Below are 21,686 nucleotides of genomic sequence, written 5' to 3'. Positions count from 1 at the left end.
TTTAAAAGAGAAATTGAATTACAATACAGAAGGAATGGCTGAGGGATCACTGAAATATATATATACAAATTCCAAAGACTGAGTCCATATAGAAACAACTACCTTTCATTTTCAGTATAAGAAAAAAAAAAACATTATCTTCCAAAGCATCATAAAATTGTCCCTTCTTCCAGACTCTATTTCTCTCTTGTAGTAGTATAGCAGACCTTTCCAGGTGAGCAGATCACAGAGTCCGAAATGAGCTTCCTCCATCAAGCAAAGTACCTGAACATGACTCTGTCTTCATAAAAGCGCCCCTGTAATAAAGAAATTAAATCCGAAATCAAGAGGGCAGTTGCCTACTGAAATACAAGAAGTCATCAATTTTAACCTAGCAACACATTAAAGGCTGCATCTATACAAGTACGATTCTAGAAATGCTCACCAGATTACGTTTTAAGAAGGAACTGCGCCTCAGGTTCCGCCGAGATCTTAACTCGGATGGCAGGATTCAGAGTCCGGAGTGCGGACTGATGGCGCACGGAGGGTCCATATACTGTGGATCCCTCAGTGATCTTCCGCGTATTCAAACCGCCAGCGTGTGACTCCCCTGTCCCCGTGACCTCATTGCTCTGCTCTCTCCTCTGTGCAGCTGAGCCCGACTCACGGTAAAATGGAAAAAAATATGCCCTCGACGTGAGATTTATTCTGGAGCGAGCCAGTGTTGCGCATAGCTGCCTTCAAAGCAGTTAACCCAGGTTCGATTCCCGGCCAACGCAGTTACGAATGTTTTCAAATGCTGTCATGAGCCTTGGATTGTGACTAGCAAAGCGAAGCCTTTTGAAAGAGCTAAAGCACTGCAAAACGGAATTGAAGGAGAATCTTACAGGGGATTCTGAGCAGTGTCTGCATACATGCAGTCAGATAAAGGTGCTGAAAGCTTGAGCTACTCTCAATGTCATGCTGCCCTTCCCCGGAGTAAATCTGTTACATTGAAAGAATGCTTCTGGCAGGTTCAAAAAGAGACCCTTGTTAATTGGAGAAATCAATGATTTCGAATGAATTCTGTATGCGTTAAAAGACAGCTATACACAGAAAACATGCAGGACACTGCTCATGATGTTTCCCGAGCCGAAACACAGTGCGTTTTTCCAAGCCATTTGACAAAGCCCACCCACTGAAAACTGCAGCAGATCGTGTAAAGACGTTCAACTTTGTAACTACTGCACGCACAGGAAGCAGAATAAATTCCTCTTTTCAAACTGTCAAAGGTTTGCTTTGCGAACGCTGCAGGACATCGCACAATCTCTTTTGAATGGGGACAAACGATTTCTTATGGGGCGCAGTAAGTACAGACGTTTAAAATGCTCCACTCATGCCGACGATGCAGCATGAAGAAGCGCAACCTAACGTTTGACAGACAAAAGCCAGGCGCCGCTACGAGCAATATGAAATCATACTGACAAGCACACGGCGTTTCGCGCTGACACAAAAGTAATCTCGACAGACGCTGTTCTCTGCATAAAGCTGAAAGAGCGTTTCTGTTGACACCTAACAAGTTCGTTTCTTTCTACCATGATATCACCGTGACCAAATCTGTCTTTAAACACCTTGCTCAGTCTCTGACGAGACTGTCAAAAATTGCTTTCGCCGATTGTATTGCAAACCGGCGGAAGCGGGGTATTGGGAAAAGTTTTCAACTAGCAATAATCGCGCCTCGGCTAAACCTCACAGGCTACGATACTGCCACTGCGCACAGCTGACGGTTGCCAGGCAACCGCGGGGATCCTATGGAAATCGTTATCGATCGTGTCATGGCATGTCGTTGCTATAACGCTTCATATTTGTCGTCTTCTTCTTCTTCTAGCTTGAGGTTTTGAAGAATTTCATGACAGACAAGGGCTCCGTTGGGAACAAAGGGCGTTGTGAGAAAACCGTTGCTTATTTTCAGCAGCAGAAATACAACCCTTTAAATACAAGATGACAGAACAATGACGAAGGGCATGCCGGGAGGAACTCATGCACTACAGAGGAAAGGGGGCGGGCACGTACAGTTCACATTCAAGCCACAAGTACTCCTCTTGGATGTTGCACAAACAAATCCTAACGTCTTGAAAGCATTGCAGCATGTTTGTGTCCCACTTCCCGTGGCTGCGGGACGACTGACACGAACGGACAAACACAATCTGTGGCGTTTAGCGTGACATAGTCTTGCAGGCATCGTGCTGTCTCACTGCAATATTATACCGCTGGAGGAAACAGTCCATCTGGCCATGAAACTCATTTGAACGTCTAGCTACAGCAACTAACAATATCATGATTTATTCAGGATGTGTGGAATCAGCACGTCCCGGAGACAGCTTCCGAAATCGTGAGCATTCTCTGGTGGTAGGGGCGTTCAAGATGGCGCTCAGGTGGGAGGTAAAGTTTAGTGGTTGGGGAGTTTTTTTGAGTTTTTCATGACCTGAATGTTAATTTTTGCTTTTTTTGACTACAGAAAAATAAGGACTTAACACTAGTTGTTTAAACTTCAGTTATAATTGAAAGAAAAAAAAACGATTTTTTTTTAGGTTTAAAAAGTCCGATATGAGTAACACTGGGAAAAGAAAAGAGAGTGCTGGGTCTTCGAAGGAGAACTCTAAGATACCTCAATCGTATATGTATAGCACTACAAAAAAATCGATGGCAACTAAAGGGAAAAGTGAAGCAGCTGCAGGGGCAGCAAGAGGGCGGAGGCGCCGCGCGCCCGGCCGAAGTGTTGGACCGGTGCGCTTTACGTGCTGAAATAAACACGCGACAGCCCCGAAATGTTTCCAGAGTGCTGTGCACTGAAGACTTGCCTGGTGCTCCTCCGTGCAGATTGTTTGTCCTCCTCCAGTGCGGGACGTGCCAACACAAGGGAGCGCATTCGCCAACATCCAGGCACGCAATGCGATTTGGAAAGCAGCTCCTTTCCAAAGAGTGGCACACGAACGATCCTTCAGTCCCGCTCGGGGGGCACGGAACCCCCGCCACACACAGCTTCAAGTAGCGAGTCAGGCGGCGGGGCTTTCGCTTACGGCCACACCACCCTGAACACGCCCGATCTCGTCTGATCTCGGAAGCTAAGCAGCGTCGGGCCTGGTTAGTACTTGGATGGGAGACTGCCTGGGAATACCAGGTGCTGTAAGCTTTTGCTCTCCCGGCCAGCAGGGGTCGCCGTTGGTGCCGTAGGCTTTGGGAGGAAAACCTGCAGGATGGAAAGGTGATCTATAGGCTCATCTCTAGAGATGTTTTGTTGCTGTGGCATGTGTGTGACCCATATTAAAAAAAAAAAACCCGTCTGTAAAACGAATATCGAAGCTGCCTCTAAATCTGCAAATGAAGATGAGTCGATAAACCACTCGTTTTTCGTATAACTAGACATATATTCATTTGTTACCGATTTCATTCATTGAGCACGGATACAATAGAGGTACAGCCATTCACTGTTTGACATGTCTGCACTGGTACAGAACCGAGCAATCAGAAAACGGGTGAAACTGTCTTTAGACTCAGCATACAGTACCGAGGCCCCCCATGACCAAATAAAGGCTAACCTCGATAATCAGCCTAAAGAACGCAGACTACAGCAAAACGACTGACTTTGAAAAGGGAATGAACGTCCGGAAGGAGTAGTGGAACTAGCTTGAGATGCTTCTCCGGACCCCTAACTAAAAGCCAGCGAGAACCAGCAGCGGCGTCCACCCCTGTCGAACCGGGATCCTTCCGCAGCCACGCAGCTCGTGGTGTCCTAACCCTCCCGTATCTGATTTTGGACCAAGCACATCAGGGGAGAGCGCGATTGCAGTCCCCAACTTCTAGAAATTATGCAGTCGAGATTCCCACATTTGGGGAATTCGCAGGGGTCAGCACAGCCGGAGTGCAATGGCCAAGCCTCGCCCTGGGTGAACCTCCTTCTTGATCAAAGTATCTCCCCTGCCAGGTAAGTATGAGTTAAACAGGCCCCTGCAAGCGGCCCGCACCCACAGCACAAATCGCGCAGCCTAGGCCACCTCCTCGCCCCGCACGCCACCGCCTCCTGCTGGGCCCACTCTTTCACACACTCACACGCCACACTAACACTCAAAAGTGTGGGCAAAACGAGAAAACGAGCGCGCCGTTTCCTACACATCTGCAGTCGCCGTTGCGCATTCGCAGCATGTCCCGGGATGCAATTCGGCCTCATTTGCATAACTCCAGACCGGCAGATCGCCACGCAAGCTCGCGACGTGCGCCTGCCACACACCGAACAAACCTTTTCAGCAATTTCCAAAAAACGGGCCTGCTCGCCTGCCCACAAGGCTCCGTCTCTTACCTGCTCTCCAGAGCCTGCTGCCTTCTGTGCTTTTCTCTCGGCACCGCTGCAGTGCACACAACTCCTGCAGCGGGAGGGGGGGAGAAAGTTCCCGCGTTCTGCCGCAGGGAAGGCTCGCTCCGTGCGCACACGTCCTTTCGATGCCAGTCCAACAAGTGCTCCGCATTAGCTGCGTCGGGGCTCCGGCGTGTCGCACCTCACCTCACCTCGCACTGCCCCCTCCTTGAATGTCTGCCGCTGGGCATGCCCCGCTCTCCTCCGCCTTATCTTATCGCGTGTGAGCACCGACAATGGCCACAATGCCGGGGAATGGCACCTGTAAAGTGTTAATTGGGGCACAGGAACAGCCCATCTCGTCTCGGGGGGGCCGGCTTCAGAGACAATACAGCAAACACAGCGGGGCGGGGGAAGAAGACGACACCACACATGCGGGTACATTCAGCTCCGGCGGGAACGAGACATTTGTCGGCCTTTTCAAGTGCCGAGAGCCGAGCAATCCTTCACTTGTATCGTTTCTCCCCGGTGACTAGATCTGGCCCTGCGACTCTCGACTGGGCTCACCCCCGGGGCAGCCCAGCAGGTGTGAGCCTGGCCGGCACCCGGATGGGAGATTCCACCCCGGAAAAGCTCCGGTTGCTGCTGCTCCTGCAAGAGGTGTGACTGGGACCAGTAGGGAGCGCTCACCCTGCGGGCTGTGTGGCTCTCTTACGCCCCAGCCTCCTGATGGCGACACTCTGCTGCACAAACAGGCGCCGTCCTTCGGGGGAGGCGTCAAACCGAGGTCCCGACCCTCCTTGGCCATTAGGAAACCCCAGGGCGTCTCTCAAAAAGAGACGCCGGGGGTGTCCCTCTGGTGTTAGTGCTCCCCTTTACACATCAGTCGGGGTCTCCTCCTAATCCCCGTCTCACCTGTAACAATCAATGACGAGGCCCCCCTGTCCGTGAGATTTAGTACTCGCGCAAGAGACCGGGGGCAGAGCGCGAACGCGGTCCCCCGCCCCCCACAAAGTGCGCGCTCCGGGTTCCCTCTCGGGGCCCTGCAACACAGCGGAAGGGCAGCGAGAAGGAGCCTCTTGCTCTGACGCCGCAAGGCCACAAGAGGGCGGAGGCGCCGCGCGCCCGGCCGACGTGTTGGACCGGTGCGCTTTACGTGCTGAAATAAACACGCGAAAGCCCCGAAATGTTTCCAGAGTGCTGTGCACTGGAGGTTTTTGTCTGGTGAAGACTTGCCTGGTGCTCCTCCGTGCAGATTGTTTGTCCTCCTCCAGTGCGGGACGAGTCAACACAAGGGAGCGCATTCGCCAACATCCAGGCACGCAATGCGATTTGGAAAGCAGCTCCTTTCCAAAGAGTTGCACACGAACGATCCTTCAGTCCCGCTCGGGGGGCACGGAACCCCCGCCACACACAGCTTCAAGTAGCGAGTCAGGCGCCGGGGCTTTCGCTTACGGCCACACCACCCTGAACACGCCCGATCTCGTCTGATCTCGGAAGCTAAGCAGCGTCGGGCCTGGTTAGTACTTGGATGGGAGACTGCCTGGGAATACCAGGTGCTGTAAGCTTTTGCTCTCCCGGCCAGCAGGGGTCGCCGTTGGTGCCGTAGGCTTTGGGAGGAAAACCTGCAGGATAGAAAGGTGATCTTTAGCCTCATCTCTAGAGATGTTTTGTTGCTGTGGCATGTGTGTGACCCATATTCAAAAAAAAAAACCCGTCTGTAAAACGAATATCGAAGCTGCCTCTAAATCTGCAAATGAAGATGAGTCGATAAACCACTCGTTTTTCGTATAACTAGACATATATTCATTTGTTACCGATTTCATTCATTGAGCACGGATACAGTAGAGGTACAGCCATTCACTGTTTGACATGTCTGCACTGGTACAGAACCGAGCAATCAGAAAACGGGTGAAACTGTCTTTAGACTCAGCATACAGTACCGAGGCCCCCCATGACCAAATAAAGGCTAACCTCGATAATCAGCCTAAAGAACGCAGACTACAGCAAAACGACTGACTTTGAAAAGGGAATGAACGTCCGGAAGGAGTAGTGGAACTAGCTTGAGATGCTTCTCCGGACCCCTAACTAAAAGCCAGCGAGAACCAGCAGCGGCGTCCACTCCTGTCGAACCGGGATCCTTCCGCAGCCACGCAGCTCGTGGTGTCCTAACCCTCCCGTATCTGATTTTGGACCAAGCACATCAGGGGAGAGCGCGAACGCAGTCCCCCACTACCAGAAATTATGCAGTCGAGATTCCCACATTTGGGGAATTCGCAGGGGTCAGCACAGCCGGAGTGCAATGGCCGAGCCTCGCCCTGGGTGAACCGATTCGATTTCGATTTTTAAGAACTTTATTTTCTTTTCACAAAAAAATACAGGAAATCACAAATCAGAAAGCTTTACATTAATATACATACTTAAAACAGTATATATGATCACATCTCATTACATTTTGACACGGTAACAGTTACATAGCAACAATTTTCTTTTTTTCTGGTGCAAATCACATTCTTTATTTAAACATGATAATGTTTTTCACAGTTTCTTGAGATGTTGACCTATGCTCTCTATTTCCCACAGATTTTCTGCTTCCTCCCTCCCTTCTCTCCACAGATCTCTGAGGTAATAGTTCTCTCGGGTGATGAACAGGGCCAGGCTACCTGCTGCCTTGACTGGGACCTCGATGCCTTTGAACAGCCCCATGTTCCTCACTCTCCACAGGGCGTCTTTCCCACTGTTCACCACGGCCCAGATCCTGTCAAACACGTCAGGAGGAAGCTTGACAGGAGAGATGCCGTATCTAACGAAAGCAGCGGTCAGGGTAAATTGGGGCGAGAGAGCCTGCAACCAATCTTCAAACTGGGCCCAGAAGGCCTTAGCAAAAAAGCAGGACCACAGGAGATGGGTCACAGTCTCCTCCTCGCCGCAGCCCACCCTAACGCAGCGAGGGCTGGGGGTGAGGCCCCTACGGTACAAGAAAGTTCGTACCGGTAAGCACTGGTGGACGACACTCCAGGCGAAATCTCTGTGAATGTTGCACAGAAATTTAGAGGATGTGTGTTTCCACACCTTCCTTGTTTGGGCTGATGTTAAAATGCCCACAGGGGTCTGCCTATTGTTCTGGGGTGCTACGAAATCTTCCAGTTTTTGGACGCTGACATCTCGGAGGGGAATATGGCCAATTGGGTGAGATCTTAGAAAACTTTTAACTGTCCCATAAATTGCAGGGCATGTGTCAGAGAGTGGGACGTCCAGCTTGGGTCTGACACCCCACACTCTGAACACCTCCCTACCTACCCAGAGCCTGGAAAAATAAGTCCAGGTACGCGCTGCAGGTGCTGTTGCAAAGCCTCTCAGCACAGAGGCCAGGAAAATGCACAGCAGCTTCGTAGCAATATCTGGGACAGACTTCCCCCCTGAGGGTAGCGGCCTGTACATTATTTCCCTTCTGAGTCTTTCCTGCTTCCCACCCCATAGAAATTGAAACATCAATCTCCTCAGCACCGCCGCAACACGGTGTGGGATTGGGAAGGTAGAGGCCAGAAAATTCAAGACAGGCAAGAGCTCGGCTTTGATGACCAGCACCTTCCCTGTCATGGTGAGGTCTCGGTCCTTCCATTGCATCAGTTTTTTGTTTAAGATTGGCAATTTGTTCTGCCAATTTACTGTTCCCATCTCTTCTCCAAAATACACCCCCAGGACCTTAATTCTCTTCTCTTGCAGCCTGAGATCATGTCCTTCTTTTGGCTCCCTCCAGTTCTGATAAAAAATCTCACTCTTAGATGTGTTAATTTTTGCGGAGGAAGCCAAAGAGAACCGATCACAGCACTGCAGAGCTCTGCTAATTGAGGCATTGTCAGAGAGGAGCAGGGTGACGTCATCCATGTATAGAGATGTCTTTACCTCTCCTCCCCCACTTCCAGGCACTGGTATCCCATTAATGGCCTGATCCTGGCGCAAGGCACAGGCTAAGGGCTCCATAGCCAAAACGAATAACAAGGGGGATAATGGGCAGCCCTGCCTCACCCCTGAACAGACTTCAAAGGTGCGTGATCTATTGCCATTAACCATGACTCTGCTGTTGCTACCTGTGTACAGCAGGTTAATCCACTTTCTCATGATGGGGCCAAACTTCATGTGCTCAAGTACCGATGTTAAGTACTGCCGGTTTAGGCGGTCAAAGGCCTTTTCTAGGTCTACACCTAAAATGCACAGAGGGAGGGAGCGATCCTCAGAGTACAGACAGACATCCCTCAACAAGGCCAGGTTGTCGCTCATCAGGCGTCCTGCTATCCCACAAGTCTGTTCTTTCCCTACCAGTGAGGCCACTACATTTTGTAGGCGCAGGAAAAGGGCTTTGGACAGGATCTTAGTGTCCACGCCTAACAGGCTGAGGGGTCTCCAGTTCTTTATGTCATTTTTTGCTCCTTTCTTAAACAAGAGAGAGATAGTGCCTTCTCTTAAGGAGTCAGGCAGCAATTCTGTCTTGTAGCTTTCCTCGAATAGGAGCAGTAGCGGATCCTGAAGCAGATCCCAAAAGGTGCAATAAAATTCTTTAGGGAGCCCGTCAGCACCCGGAGTTTTCCCCTTCTGTAAGCTCTCCATAGCCTGTCTCAGCTCTTCTACTGTCAAATCCCTCTCAAGTACTTCCCTATCTTCTTCACTCAAAATGTTTTCTAGCTTTGAGGTAAAAAAATGAATATCTTCATCCTTTACCTCTGTAGAGCTGTACAGTCTTGAGTAGAAGGCCTCGGTGCAGGAGAGGATAGCACTCGGCTCTGTTCTCTCTCGTCCCTCCTCATCAACTACACTTTCCATGACAGTCTTGGAGCCTACCACTTTCCTGAAAAAGAAGCGAGTACACTTCTCATTTTCTTCCAAGAACTGCACTCTGCTTCTTAACAGCACTCCTCGACTACTTTCTTCGGCTATGCTCCGGATGTCCTTTTTTAAAAGGGCGATATCCTCGAGCACATCGAAGCCACTGTGCAGCATCGTGTAGAGACGCTGCAGCTGCCTCTGTTTCCTGGCTAGCACTCCTCTCCGTCTGGCAGCAGCCTTCCTTCCCTCAGCCATGAAAAAGGCCTTTGTCCTCACCTTCACCTCCTCCCACCACTCTCCTACTGACCCGTACAGACACTGCAAGGACAGCCACTGTGATAGTTTCTCCTTGTAGCGGGATACTACCCCCTCGTTCTCTAGCAGCTTTGTGTTGAGTTTCCAGAGGCCTGGGCCAAAGACAGTCCCGCCCTGGAGTTCCACTCTACACCCTAAAGCCTGATGATCTGAGAAGAAGACAGGCTGAAGAGTGACCCCAACAACTTTCACTCTCTCTGAGACAAAGCAATAGTCAATTCTGGAGCTGCTATTCCTCCCTGACCATGTACATCCTGCTGTTGTGGGATATATACATCTATATGTGTCTGAGAGTTTAAAGTCTTGAACTAAGTTTTGCAGGGCCAGTGAGCTGGAATCCAATTTTATCGGCGAGCTAGACTGCCTGTCTGTGTGCTCTAAGATACAATTAAAATCCCCTCCCACTATCACGTCTGTGCTGCATAACAATAGGGGGGAGAGTGCCTTGAGTAGCTCCACCCTTCCTCCTACGTCAGTAGGGCAATACACATTGATTAGCCGCAGGTTAACGGTCCCCCATTCCACATCCACACACAGCAACCTGCCATCTATGACCCTCTGAATACTTTTCAATTTGAATGCCCATCCTTTGAAAAGAATGGCCACGCCAGAGGCTCTGTTGTTATTGTCCCCTGACCAAACAGAAGGCCCTTTATCCCACCTATCTTCAAAACTTTTATACCTCTCTTGATAGGCTAAAGCACACTCCTGCAACATCAACACATCTCCCTCTCTCTGCTGGAGGTAATCAAAGACAGACTGGCATTTAACTCTGTCATTGATACCTCTTGTGTTAAGAGAAATTATGTTAAGAGCCATATTACATAAGAAAGTGGAACCAGTCTTTACAAAACACATTTCTCTTCGGTCTCACCTGTTACCTTTTTCTTTTTCTTCTTACCAATTTCCTGCCAGCCATCCTCTGAATGAGCCTTCATCAGGGTGGCAGCAGTAAAAGCGTTCACAGAGTCCATTTCAAGGAAGGGGGTAGAGGGAGGGGTGGAGAGGTTCCAGCTGTCCCCATCGCCATGCTCTCCTTCCTCCTCGCTCGGGGAGAAAACAGAGTCATTTTTTCTTTTCCTCAAGTCCAGCTCCTGGGAGCACTGAGGGGAAAGGGGTGCAGCCGATGCACCAGTCTCCTCTTCCCCCTCACCCACCAGCTGCTGCAGATCCTCCGTGATGGACTGGATGGAGGAGAGGAGGGCATCTGTAGCACTTGCAGAGTCTGAGAAAAGCAGCTCCGCTGAATCCTGGGTATCCTCGCTGGACCCGCTCCACCGGGGGGCCCCACACTGGCCCTCGTTCTGAGGAGCAGGAGTGGGGGAGGGGTCCTCGCTGTTCTCGGGGGTTTTCAAACCCTCGTGCTTGTCTGGTGCAGTCTGCGGTTGTGGGGGCGTAGTGGATTTCTCTTCCACCAGCCCCGGAGCCACAGCAGGACTGATCCTGGCTGGAGGCTGAGAGTCTTTATCCAACAAGGGTTCTTTGTTTGACTTGTTGTTTGCTTTGGATTTTCGGGCCGGTTTGGCTAAAACAAGCACTGCCTCATCCTTTCTCATTTTGAGTTTATTGGCGTAGGCGTGAGGGCAGTTCTTAAAAACGTGTGCTTCCGAGCCACATAAATTGCACTTTGGCAGCATTGAACAGTCAGAGGCTAAATGTCCCTGTTTGCCACAGGTCTTGCAGCATTTCACAGTGCAGGACGATGCCAGGTGTCCCACAGCACCACAGCGCCGACACACCTTTGGTTGTCCCACATAAAACACATAGCCATTGCAGGCGCCCAGCCGGATTGTAGAGGGCAGGTGCCTTAAGCCTCCATTTACGCTGTCCGGTAGCAAGCGAACCTCGAATTTCCTTGCTCCTGTTTTTATACCATCAACATCTCTAACCTCAGTTCCATGGTGGACGGTGCAGTACTGGTTAAGCCAGGTGTGAATGTCCTCCGTCTTTGCCAGTTCCGAGAACATAACAACATGCACCGTTTTCCTCTCTCTCTGTGTCAGAGGCTGCAAGTTGATCTTCTCAAGTGCAGGAACTTTGCCTCTTTTTGCCTCAAACACATCCACGCATTGTTCAAACAGAGGATAGGTAGCAAATACAACCTCAAATGCTTTCTGACCTGGGAGAGCGAAGATGAAATCCAAGTGCCGAGGTTCAAAGCCAAGTTCCTTCTGTAACACTTTTCTGCTGAACTGCATACGATCCATGAAGAGGTCATCCAAGAGCTCAAAACGTACAGCATTCTTACGGGATCCAAAGGTTGCCATTTCAAAAACCACAAATCGAACACTGCTTCCAACAAAAGAAAAACAATCCAACTACTCCACCTACAGGCTGATCAAGGTATCTCCCCTGCCAGGTAAGTATGAGTTAAACAGGCCCCTGCAAGCGGCCCGCACCCACAGCACAAATCGCGCAGCCTAGGCCACCTCCTCGCCCCGCACGCCACCGCCTCCTGCTGGGCCCACTCTTTCACACACTCACACGCCACACTAACACTCAAAAGTGTGGGCAAAACGAGAAAACGAGCGCGCCGTTTCCTACACATCTGCAGTCGCCGTTGCGCATTCGGACCATGTCCCGGGATGCAATTCGGCCTCATTTGCATAACTCCAGACCGGCAGATCGGCACGCAAGCTCGCGACTTGCGCCTGCCACACACCGAACAAACCTTTTCAGCAATTTCCAAAAAACGGGCCTGCTCGCCTGCCCACAAGGCTCCGTCTCTTACCTGCTCTCCAGAGCCTGCTGCCTTCTGTGCTTTTCTCTCGGCACCGCTGCAGTGCACACAACTCCTGCAGCGGGAGGGGGGGAGAAAGTTCCCGCGCTCCGCCGCAGGGAAAGCTCGCTCCGTGCGCACACGTCCTTTCGATGCCAGTCCAACAAGTGCTCCGCATTAGCTGCGTCGGGGCTCCGGCGTGTCGCACCTCACCTCACCTCGCCCTACCCCCTCCTTGAATGTCTGCCGCTGGGCATGCCCCGCTCTCCTCCGCCTTATCTTATCGCGTGTGAGCACTGACAATGGCCACAATGCCGGGGAATGGCACCTGTAAAGTGTTAATTGGGGCACAGGAACAGCCCGTCTCGTCTCGGGGGGGCCGGCTTCAGAGACAATACAGCAAACACAGCGGGGCGGGGGAAGAAGACGACACCACACATGCGGGTACATTCAGCTCCGGCGGGAACGAGACATTTGTCGGTCTTTTCAAGTGCCGAGAGCCGAGCAATCCTTCACTTGTATCGTTTCTCCCCGGTGACTAGATCTGGCCCTGCGACTCTCGACTGGGCTCACCCCCGGGGCAGCCCAGCAGGTGTGAGCCTGGCCGGCACCCGGATAGGAGATTCCACCCCGGAAAAGCTCCGGTTGCTGCTGCTCCTGCAAGAGGTGTGACTGGGACCAGTAGGGAGCGCTCACCCTGCGGGCTGTGTGGCTCTCTTACGCCCCAGCCTCCTGATGGCGACACTCTGCTGCACAAACAGAGGTCAAACCGAGGTCCCGACCCTCCTTGGCCATTAGGAAACCCCAGGGCGTCTCTCAAAAAGAGACGCCGGGGGTGTCCCTCTGGTGTTAGTGCTCCCCTTTACCCATCAGTCGGGGTCTCCTCCTAATCCCCGTCTCACCTGTAACAATCAATGACGAGGCCCCCCTGTCCGTGAGATTTAGTACTCGCGCAAGAGACCGGGGGCAGAGCGCGAACGCGGTCCCCCGCCCCCCACAAAGTGCGCGCTCCGGGTCCTGCAACACAGCGGAAGGGCAGCGAGAAGGAGCCTCTTGCTCTGACGCCGCAAGGCCACAAGAGGGCGGAGGCGCCGCGCGCCCGGCCGACGTGTTGGACCGGTGCGCTTTACGTGCTGAAATAAACACGCGAAAGCCCCGAAATGTTTCCAGAGTGCTGTGCACTGGAGGTTTTTGTCTGGTGAAGACTTGCCTGGTGCTCCTCCGTGCGGGACGAGCCAACACAAGGGAGCGCATTCGCCAACATCCAGGCACGCAATGCGATTTGGAAAGCAGCTCCTTTCCAAAGAGTTGCACACGAACGATCCTTCAGTCCCGCTCGGGGGGCACGGAAGCCCCGCCACACACAGCTTCAAGTAGCGAGTCAGGCGCCGGGGCTTTCGCTTACGGCCACACCACCCTGAACACGCCCGATCTCGTCTGATCTCGGAAGCTAAGCAGCGTCGGGCCTGGTTAGTACTTGGATGGGAGACTGCCTGGGAATACCAGGTGCTGTAAGCTTCTGCTCTCCCGGCCAGCAGGGGTCGCCGTTGGTGCCGTAGGCTTTGGGAGGAAAACCTGCAGGATGGAAAGGTGATCTATAGCCTCATCTCTAGAGATGTTTTGTTGCTGTGGCATGTGTGTGACCCATATTCAAAAAAAAAAACCCGTCTGTAAAACGAATATCGAAGCTGCCTCTAAATCTGCAAATGAAGATGAGTCGATAAACCACTCGTTTTTCGTATAACTAGACATATATTCATTTGTTACCGATTTCATTCATTGAGCACGGATACAATAGAGGTACAGCCATTCACTGTTTGACATGTCTGCACTGGTACAGAACCGAGCAATCAGAAAACGGGTGAAACTGTCTTTAGACTCAGCATACAGTACCGAGGCCCCCCATGACCAAATAAAGGCTAACCTCGATAATCAGCCTAAAGAACGCAGACTACAGCAAAACGACTGACTTTGAAAAGGGAATGAACGTCCGGAAGGAGTAGTGGAACTAGCTTGAGATGCTTCTCCGGACCCCTAACTAAAAGCCAGCGAGAACCAGCAGCGGCGTCCACTCCTGTCGAACCGGGATCCTTCCGCAGCCACGCAGCTCGTGGTGTCCTAACCCTCCCGTATCTGATTTTGGACCAAGCACATCAGGGGAGAGCGCGAACGCAGTCCCCCACTACCAGAAATTATGCAGTCGAGATTCCCACATTTGGGGAATTCGCAGGGGTCAGCACAGCTGGAGTGCAATGGCCGAGCCTCGCCCTGGGTGAACCGATTTTGTTCGATTTTTAAGAACTTTATTTTCTTTTCACAAAAAAATACAGGAAATCACAAATCAGAAAGCTTTACATTAATATACATACTTAAAACAGTATATATGATCACATCTCATTACATTTTGACACGGAACCAGTTACATAGCAACAATTTCTTTTTTTCTGGTGCAAATCACATTCTTTACTTAAACATGATAATGTTTTTCACAGTTTCTTGAGATACTGTCCAATGCCCTCTATTTCCCACAGATTTTCTGCTTCCTCCCTCCCTTCTCTCCACAGATCTCTGAGGTAATAGTTCTCTCGGGTGATGAACAGGGCCAGGCTACCTGCTGCCTTGACTGGGACCTCGATGCCTTTGAACAGCCCCATGTTCCTAACTCTCCACAGGGCGTCTTTCCCACTGTTCACCACGGCCCAGATCCTGTCAAACACGTCAGGAGGAAGCTTGACAGGAGAGATGCCGTATATGATGAAAGCAGCGGTCAGGGTAAATTGGGGCGAGAGAGCCTGCAACCAATCTTCAAACTGTGCCCAGAAGGCCTTAGCAAAAAAGCAGGACCACAGGAGGTGGGTCACAGTCTCCTCCTCGCCGCAGCCCACCCTAACGCAGCGAGGGCTGGGGGTGAGGCCCCTACGGTACAAGAAAGTTCGTACCGGTAAGCACTGGTGGACGACACTCCAGGCTAAATCTCTGTGAATGTTGCACAGAAATTTAGAGGATGTGTGTTTCCACACCTTCCTTGTTTGGGCTGATGTTAAAATGCCCACAGGGGTCTGCCTATTGTTCTGGGGTGCTACGAAATCTTCCAGTTTTTGGACGCTGACATCTCGGAGGGGAATATGGCCAATTGGGTGAGATCTTAGAAAACTTTTAACTGTCCCATAAATTGCAGGGCATGTGTCAGAGAGTGGGACGTCCAGCTTGGGTCTGACACCCCACACTCTGAACACCTCCCTACCTACCCAGAGCCTGGAAAAATAAGTCCAGGTACGCGCTGCAGGTGCTGTTGCAAAGCCTCTCAGCACAGAGGCCAGGAAAATGCACAGCAGCTTCGTAGCAATATCTGGGACAGACTTCCCCCCTGAGGGTAGCGGCCTGTACATTATTTCCCTTCTGAGTCTTTCCTGCTTCCCACCCCATAGAAATTGAAACATCAATCTCCTCAGCACCGCCGCAACACGGTGTGGGATTGGGAAGGTAGAAGCCAGAAAATTCAAGACAGGCAAGAGCTCGGCTTTGATGACCAGCACCTTCCCTGTCATGGTGAGGTCTCGGTCCTTCCATTGCATCAGTTTTTTGTTTAAGATTGGCAATTTGTTCTGCCAATTTACTGTTCCCATCTCTTCTCCAAAATACACCCCCAGGACCTTAATTCTCCTCTCTTGCAGCCTGAGATCATGTCCTTCTTTTGGCTCCCTCCAGTTCTGATAAAAAATCTCACTCTTAGATGTGTTAATTTTTGCGGAGGAAGCCAAAGAGAACCGATCACAGCACTGCAGAGCTCTGCTAATTGAGGCATTGTCAGAGAGGAGCAGGGTGACGTCATCCATGTATAGAGATGTCTTTACCTCTCCTCCCCCACTTCCAGGCACTGGTATCCCATTAATGGCCTGATCCTGGCGCAAGGCACAGGCTAAGGGCTCCATAGCCAAAACGAATAACAAGGGGGATAATGGGCAGCCCTGCCTCACCCCTGAACAGACTTCAAAGGTGCGTGATCTATTGCCATTAACCATGACTCTGCTGTTGCTACCTGTGTACAGCAGGTTAATCCACTTTCTCATGATGGGGCCAAACTTCATGTGCTCAAGTACCGATGTTAAGTACTGCCGGTTTAGGCGGTCAAAGGCCTTTTCTAGGTCTACACCTAAAATGCACAGAGGGAGGGAGCGATCCTCAGAGTACAGACAGACATCCCTCAACAAGGCCAGGTTGTCGCTCATCAGGCGTCCTGCTATCCCACAAGTCTGTTCTTTCCCTACCAGTGAGGCCACTACATTTTGTAGGCGCAGGAAAAGGGCTTTGGACAGGATCTTAGTGTCTACGCCTAACAGGCTGAGGGGTCTCCAGTTCTTTATGTCATTTTTTGCTCCTTTCTTAAACAAGAGAGAGATAGTGCCTTCTCTTAAGGAGTCAGGCAGCAATTCTGTCTTGTAGCTTTCCTCGAATAGGAGCAGTAGCGGATCCTGAAGCAGATCCCAAAAGGTGCAATAAAATTCTTTAGGGAGCCCGTCAGCACCCGGAGTTTTCCCCTTCTGTAAGCTCTCCATAGCCTGTCTCAGCTCTTCTACTGTCAAATCCCTCTCAAGTACTTCCCTATCTTCTTCACTCAAAATGTTTTCTAGCTTTGAGGTAAAAAAATGAATATCTTCATCCTTTACCTCTGTAGAGCTGTACAGTCTTGAGTAGAAGGCCTCGGTGCAGGAGAGGATAGCACTCGGCTCTGTTCTCTCTCGTCCCTCCTCATCAACTACACTTTCCATGACAGTCTTGGAGCCTACCACTTTCCTGAAAAAGAAGCGAGTACACTTCTCATTTTCTTCCAAGAACTGCACTCTGCTTCTTAACAGCACTCCTCGACTACTTTCTTCGGCTATGCTCCGGATGTCCTTTTTTAAAAGGGCGATATCCTCGAGCACATCGAAGCCACTGTGCAGCATCGTGTAGAGACGCTGCAGCTGCCTCTGTTTCCTGGCTAGCACTCCTCTCCGTCTGGCAGCAGCCTTCCTTCCCTCAGCCATGAAAAAGGCCTTTGTCCTCACCTTCACCTCCTCCCACCACTCTCCTACTGACCCGTACAGACACTGCAAGGACAGCCACTGTGATAGTTTCTCCTTGTAGCGGGATACTACCCCCTCGTTCTCTAGCAGCTTTGTGTTGAGTTTCCAGAGGCCTGGGCCAAAGACAGTCCCGCCCTGGAGTTCCACTCTACACCCTAAAGCCTGATGATCTGAGAAGAAGACAGGCTGAAGAGTGACCCCAACAACTTTCACTCTCTCTGAGACAAAGCAATAGTCAATTCTGGAGCTGCTATTCCTCCCTGACCATGTATATCCTGCTGTTGTGGGATATATACATCTATATGTGTCTGAGAGTTTAAAGTCTTGAACTAAGTTTTGCAGGGCCAGTGAGCTGGAATCCAATTTTATCGGCGAGCTAGACTGCCTGTCTGTGTGCTCTAAGATACAATTAAAATCCCCTCCCACTATCACGTCTGTGCTGCATAACAATAGGGGGGAGAGTGCCTTGAGTAGCTCCACCCTTCCTCCTACGTCAGTAGGGCAATACACATTGATTAGCCGCAGGTTAACGGTCCCCCATTCCACATCCACACACAGCAACCTGCCATCTATGACCCTCTGAATACTTTTCAATTTGAATGCCCATCCTTTGAAAAGAATGGCCACGCCAGAGGCTCTGTTGTTATTGTCCCCTGACCAAACAGAAGGCCCTTTATCCCACCTATCTTCAAAACTTTTATACCTCTCTTGATAGGCTAAAGCACACTCCTGCAACATCAACACATCTCCCTCTCTCTGCTGGAGGTAATCAAAGACAGACTGGCATTTAACTCTGTCATTGATACCTCTTGTGTTAAGAGAAATTATGTTAAGAGCCATATTACATAAGAAAGTGGAACCAGTCTTTACAAAACACATTTCTCTTCGGTCTCACCTGTTACCTTTTTCTTTTTCTTTTTCTTCTTACCAATTTCCTGCCAGCCATCCTCTGAATGAGCCTTCATCAGGGTGGCAGCAGTAAAAGCGTTCACAGAGTCCATTTCAAGGAAGGGGGTAGAGGGAGGGGTGGAGAGGTTCCAGCTGTCCCCATCGCCATGCTCTCCTTCCTCCTCGCTCGGGGAGAAAACAGAGTCATTTTTTCTTTTCCTCAAGTCCAGCTCCTGGGAGCACTGAGGGGAAAGGGGTGCAGCCGATGCACCAGTCTCCTCTTCCCCCTCACCCACCAGCTGCTGCAGATCCTCCGTGATGGACTGGATGGAGGAGAGGAGGGCATCTGTAGCACTTGCAGAGTCTGAGAAAAGCAGCTCCGCTGAATCCTGGGTATCCTCGCTGGACCCGCTCCACCGGGGGGCCCCACACTGGCCCTCGTTCTGAGGAGCAGGAGTGGGGGAGGGGTCCTCGCTGTTCTCGGGGGTTTTCAAACCCTCGTGCTTGTCTGGTGCAGTCTGCGGTTGTGGGGGCGTAGTGGATTTCTCTTCCACCAGCCCCGGAGCCACAGCAGGACTGATCCTGGCTGGAGGCTGAGAGTCTTTGTCCAACAAGGGTTCTTTGTTTGACTTGTTGTTTGCTTTGGATTTTCGGGCCGGTTTGGCTGAAACAAGCACTGCCTCATCCTTTCTCATTTTGAGTTTATTGGCGTAGGCGTGAGGGCAGTTCTTAAAAACGTGTCCTTCCGAGCCACATAAATTGCACTTTGGCAGCATTGAACAGTCAGAGGCTAAATGTCCCTGTTTGCCACAGGTCTTGCAGCATTTCACAGTGCAGGACGATGCCAGGTGTCCCACAGCACCACAGCGCCGACACACCTTTGGTTGTCCCACATAAAACACATAGCCATTGCAGGCGCCCAGCCGGATTGTAGAGGGCAGGTGCCTTAAGCCTCCATTTACGCTGTCCGGTAGCAAGCGAACCTCGAATTTCCTTGCTCCTGTTTTTATACCATCAACATCTCTAACCTCAGTTCCATGGTGGACGGTGCAGTACTGGTTAAGCCAGGTGTGAATGTCCTCCGTCTTTGCCAGTTCCGAGAACATAACAACATGCACCGTTTTCCTCTCTCTCTGTGTCAGAGGCTGCAAGTTGATCTTCTCAAGTGCAGGAACTTTGCCTCTTTTTGCCTCAAACACATCCACGCATTGTTCAAACAGAGGATAGGTAGCAAATACAACCTCAAATGCTTTCTGACCTGGGAGAGCGAAGATGAAATCCAAGTGCCGAGGTTCAAAGCCAAGTTCCTTCTGTAACACTTTTCTGCTGAACTGCATACGATCCATGAAGAGGTCATCCAAGAGCTCAAAACGTACAGCATTCTTACGGGATCCAAAGGTTGCCATTTCAAAAACCGCAAATCGAACACTGCTTCCAACAAAAGAAAAACAATCCAACTACTCCACCTACAGGCTGATCAAGGTATCTCCCCTGCCAGGTAAGTATGAGTTAAACAGGCCCCTGCAAGCGGCCCGCACCCACAGCACAAATCGCGCAGCCTAGGCCACCTCCTCGCCCCGCACGCCACCGCCTCCTGCTGGGCCCACTCTTTCACACACTCACACGCCACACTAACACTCAAAAGTGTGGGCAAAACGAGAAAACGAGCGCGCCGTTTCCTACACATCTGCAGTCGCCGTTGCGCATTCGGACCATGTCCCGGGATGCAATTCGGCCTCATTTGCATAACTCCAGACCGGCAGATCGGCACGCAAGCTCGCGACTTGCGCCTGCCACACACCGAACAAACCTTTTCAGCAATTTCCAAAAAACGGGCCTGCTCGCCTGCCCACAAGGCTCCGTCTCTTACCTGCTCTCCAGAGCCTGCTGCCTTCTGTGCTTTTCTCTCGCCACCGCTGCAGTGCACACAACTCCTGCAGCGGGAGGGGGGGAGAAAGTTCCCGCGCTCCGCCGCAGGGAAAGCTCGCTCCGTGCGCACACGTCCTTTCGATGCCAGTCCAACAAGTGCTCCGCATTAGCTGCGTCGGGGCTCCGGCGTGTCGCACCTCACCTCACCTCGCCCTACCCCCTCCTTGAATGTCTGCCGCTGGGCATGCCCCGCTCTCCTCCGCCTTATCTTATCGCGTGTGAGCACTGACAATGGCCACAATGCCGGGGAATGGCACCTGTAAAGTGTTAATTGGGGCACAGGAACAGCCCGTCTCGTCTCGGGGGGGCCGGCTTCAGAGACAATACAGCAAACACAGCGGGGCGGGGGAAGAAGACGACACCACACATGCGGGTACATTCAGCTCCGGCGGGAACGAGACATTTGTCGGTCTTTTCAAGTGCCGAGAGCCGAGCAATCCTTCACTTGTATCGTTTCTCCCCGGTGACTAGATCTGGCCCTGCGACTCTCGACTGGGCTCACCCCCGGGGCAGCCCAGCAGGTGTGAGCCTGGCCGGCACCCGGATAGGAGATTCCACCCCGGAAAAGCTCCGGTTGCTGCTGCTCCTGCAAGAGGTGTGACTGGGACCAGTAGGGAGCGCTCACCCTGCGGGCTGTGTGGCTCTCTTACGCCCCAGCCTCCTGATGGCGACACTCTGCTGCACAAACAGAGGTCAAACCGAGGTCCCGACCCTCCTTGGCCATTAGGAAACCCCAGGGCGTCTCTCAAAAAGAGACGCCGGGGGTGTCCCTCTGGTGTTAGTGCTCCCCTTTACCCATCAGTCGGGGTCTCCTCCTAATCCCCGTCTCACCTGTAACAATCAATGACGAGGCCCCCCTGTCCGTGAGATTTAGTACTCGCGCAAGAGACCGGGGGCAGAGCGCGAACGCGGTCCCCCGCCCCCCACAAAGTGCGCGCTCCGGGTCCTGCAACACAGCGGAAGGGCAGCGAGAAGGAGCCTCTTGCTCTGACGCCGCAAGGCCACAAGAGGGCGGAGGCGCCGCGCGCCCGGCCGACGTGTTGGACCGGTGCGCTTTACGTGCTGAAATAAACACGCGAAAGCCCCGAAATGTTTCCAGAGTGCTGTGCACTGGAGGTTTTTGTCTGGTGAAGACTTGCCTGGTGCTCCTCCGTGCGGGACGAGCCAACACAAGGGAGCGCATTCGCCAACATCCAGGCACGCAATGCGATTTGGAAAGCAGCTCCTTTCCAAAGAGTTGCACACGAACGATCCTTCAGTCCCGCTCGGGGGGCACGGAAGCCCCGCCACACACAGCTTCAAGTAGCGAGTCAGGCGCCGGGGCTTTCGCTTACGGCCACACCACCCTGAACACGCCCGATCTCGTCTAATCTCGGAAGCTAAGCAGCGTCGGGCCTGGTTAGTACTTGGATGGGAGACTGCCTGGGAATACCAGGTGCTGTAAGCTTCTGCTCTCCCGGCCAGCAGGGGTCGCCGTTGGTGCCGTAGGCTTTGGGAGGAAAACCTGCAGGATGGAAAGGTGATCTATAGCCTCATCTCTAGAGATGTTTTGTTGCTGTGGCATGTGTGTGACCCATATTCAAAAAAAAAAACCCGTCTGTAAAACGAATATCGAAGCTGCCTCTAAATCTGCAAA

General features: G+C 51.7%; 7 non-coding genes and 1 pseudogene across 7 annotated transcripts; 4 read left to right on the top strand and 4 right to left on the bottom strand.

The window, feature by feature from the left end:
* Positions 1-1,598: 1,598 nt before the first annotated feature.
* On the bottom strand, positions 1,599-1,740 carry LOC138231978 (U4 spliceosomal RNA). Its single transcript, XR_011186936.1, has one exon. It is a non-coding gene; the product is annotated as a U4 spliceosomal RNA (small nuclear RNA).
* Positions 1,741-3,032: 1,292 nt separating this feature from the next.
* On the top strand, positions 3,033-3,151 carry LOC138232035 (5S ribosomal RNA). Its single transcript, XR_011186994.1, has one exon. It is a non-coding gene; the product is annotated as a 5S ribosomal RNA (ribosomal RNA).
* A 636-nt stretch (positions 3,152-3,787) lies between these two features.
* On the bottom strand, positions 3,788-3,951 carry LOC138231899 (U1 spliceosomal RNA). The gene has a single exon (XR_011186862.1). It is a non-coding gene; the product is annotated as a U1 spliceosomal RNA (small nuclear RNA).
* Positions 3,952-5,758: 1,807 nt separating this feature from the next.
* Positions 5,759-5,877, top strand: LOC138232024 (5S ribosomal RNA). The gene has a single exon (XR_011186983.1). It is a non-coding gene; the product is annotated as a 5S ribosomal RNA (ribosomal RNA).
* A 636-nt stretch (positions 5,878-6,513) lies between these two features.
* On the bottom strand, positions 6,514-6,654 carry LOC138231905 (U1 spliceosomal RNA; annotated as a pseudogene).
* A 6,912-nt stretch (positions 6,655-13,566) lies between these two features.
* Positions 13,567-13,685, top strand: LOC138232013 (5S ribosomal RNA). Its single transcript, XR_011186972.1, has one exon. It is a non-coding gene; the product is annotated as a 5S ribosomal RNA (ribosomal RNA).
* A 636-nt stretch (positions 13,686-14,321) lies between these two features.
* LOC138231923 (U1 spliceosomal RNA) lies at positions 14,322-14,477 on the bottom strand. The gene has a single exon (XR_011186883.1). It is a non-coding gene; the product is annotated as a U1 spliceosomal RNA (small nuclear RNA).
* Positions 14,478-21,378: 6,901 nt separating this feature from the next.
* LOC138231843 (5S ribosomal RNA) lies at positions 21,379-21,497 on the top strand. Its single transcript, XR_011186813.1, has one exon. It is a non-coding gene; the product is annotated as a 5S ribosomal RNA (ribosomal RNA).
* The last annotated feature ends 189 nt before the right edge of the window (positions 21,498-21,686 follow it).

The sequence above is a fragment of the Lepisosteus oculatus genome, unplaced genomic scaffold (genome assembly GCF_040954835.1).
Source record: "Lepisosteus oculatus isolate fLepOcu1 unplaced genomic scaffold, fLepOcu1.hap2 HAP2_SCAFFOLD_62, whole genome shotgun sequence".
In the NCBI taxonomy this organism is placed as follows: domain Eukaryota; kingdom Metazoa; phylum Chordata; class Actinopteri; order Semionotiformes; family Lepisosteidae; genus Lepisosteus; species Lepisosteus oculatus.
This window is presented reverse-complemented; position numbering and strand designations above follow the sequence as displayed.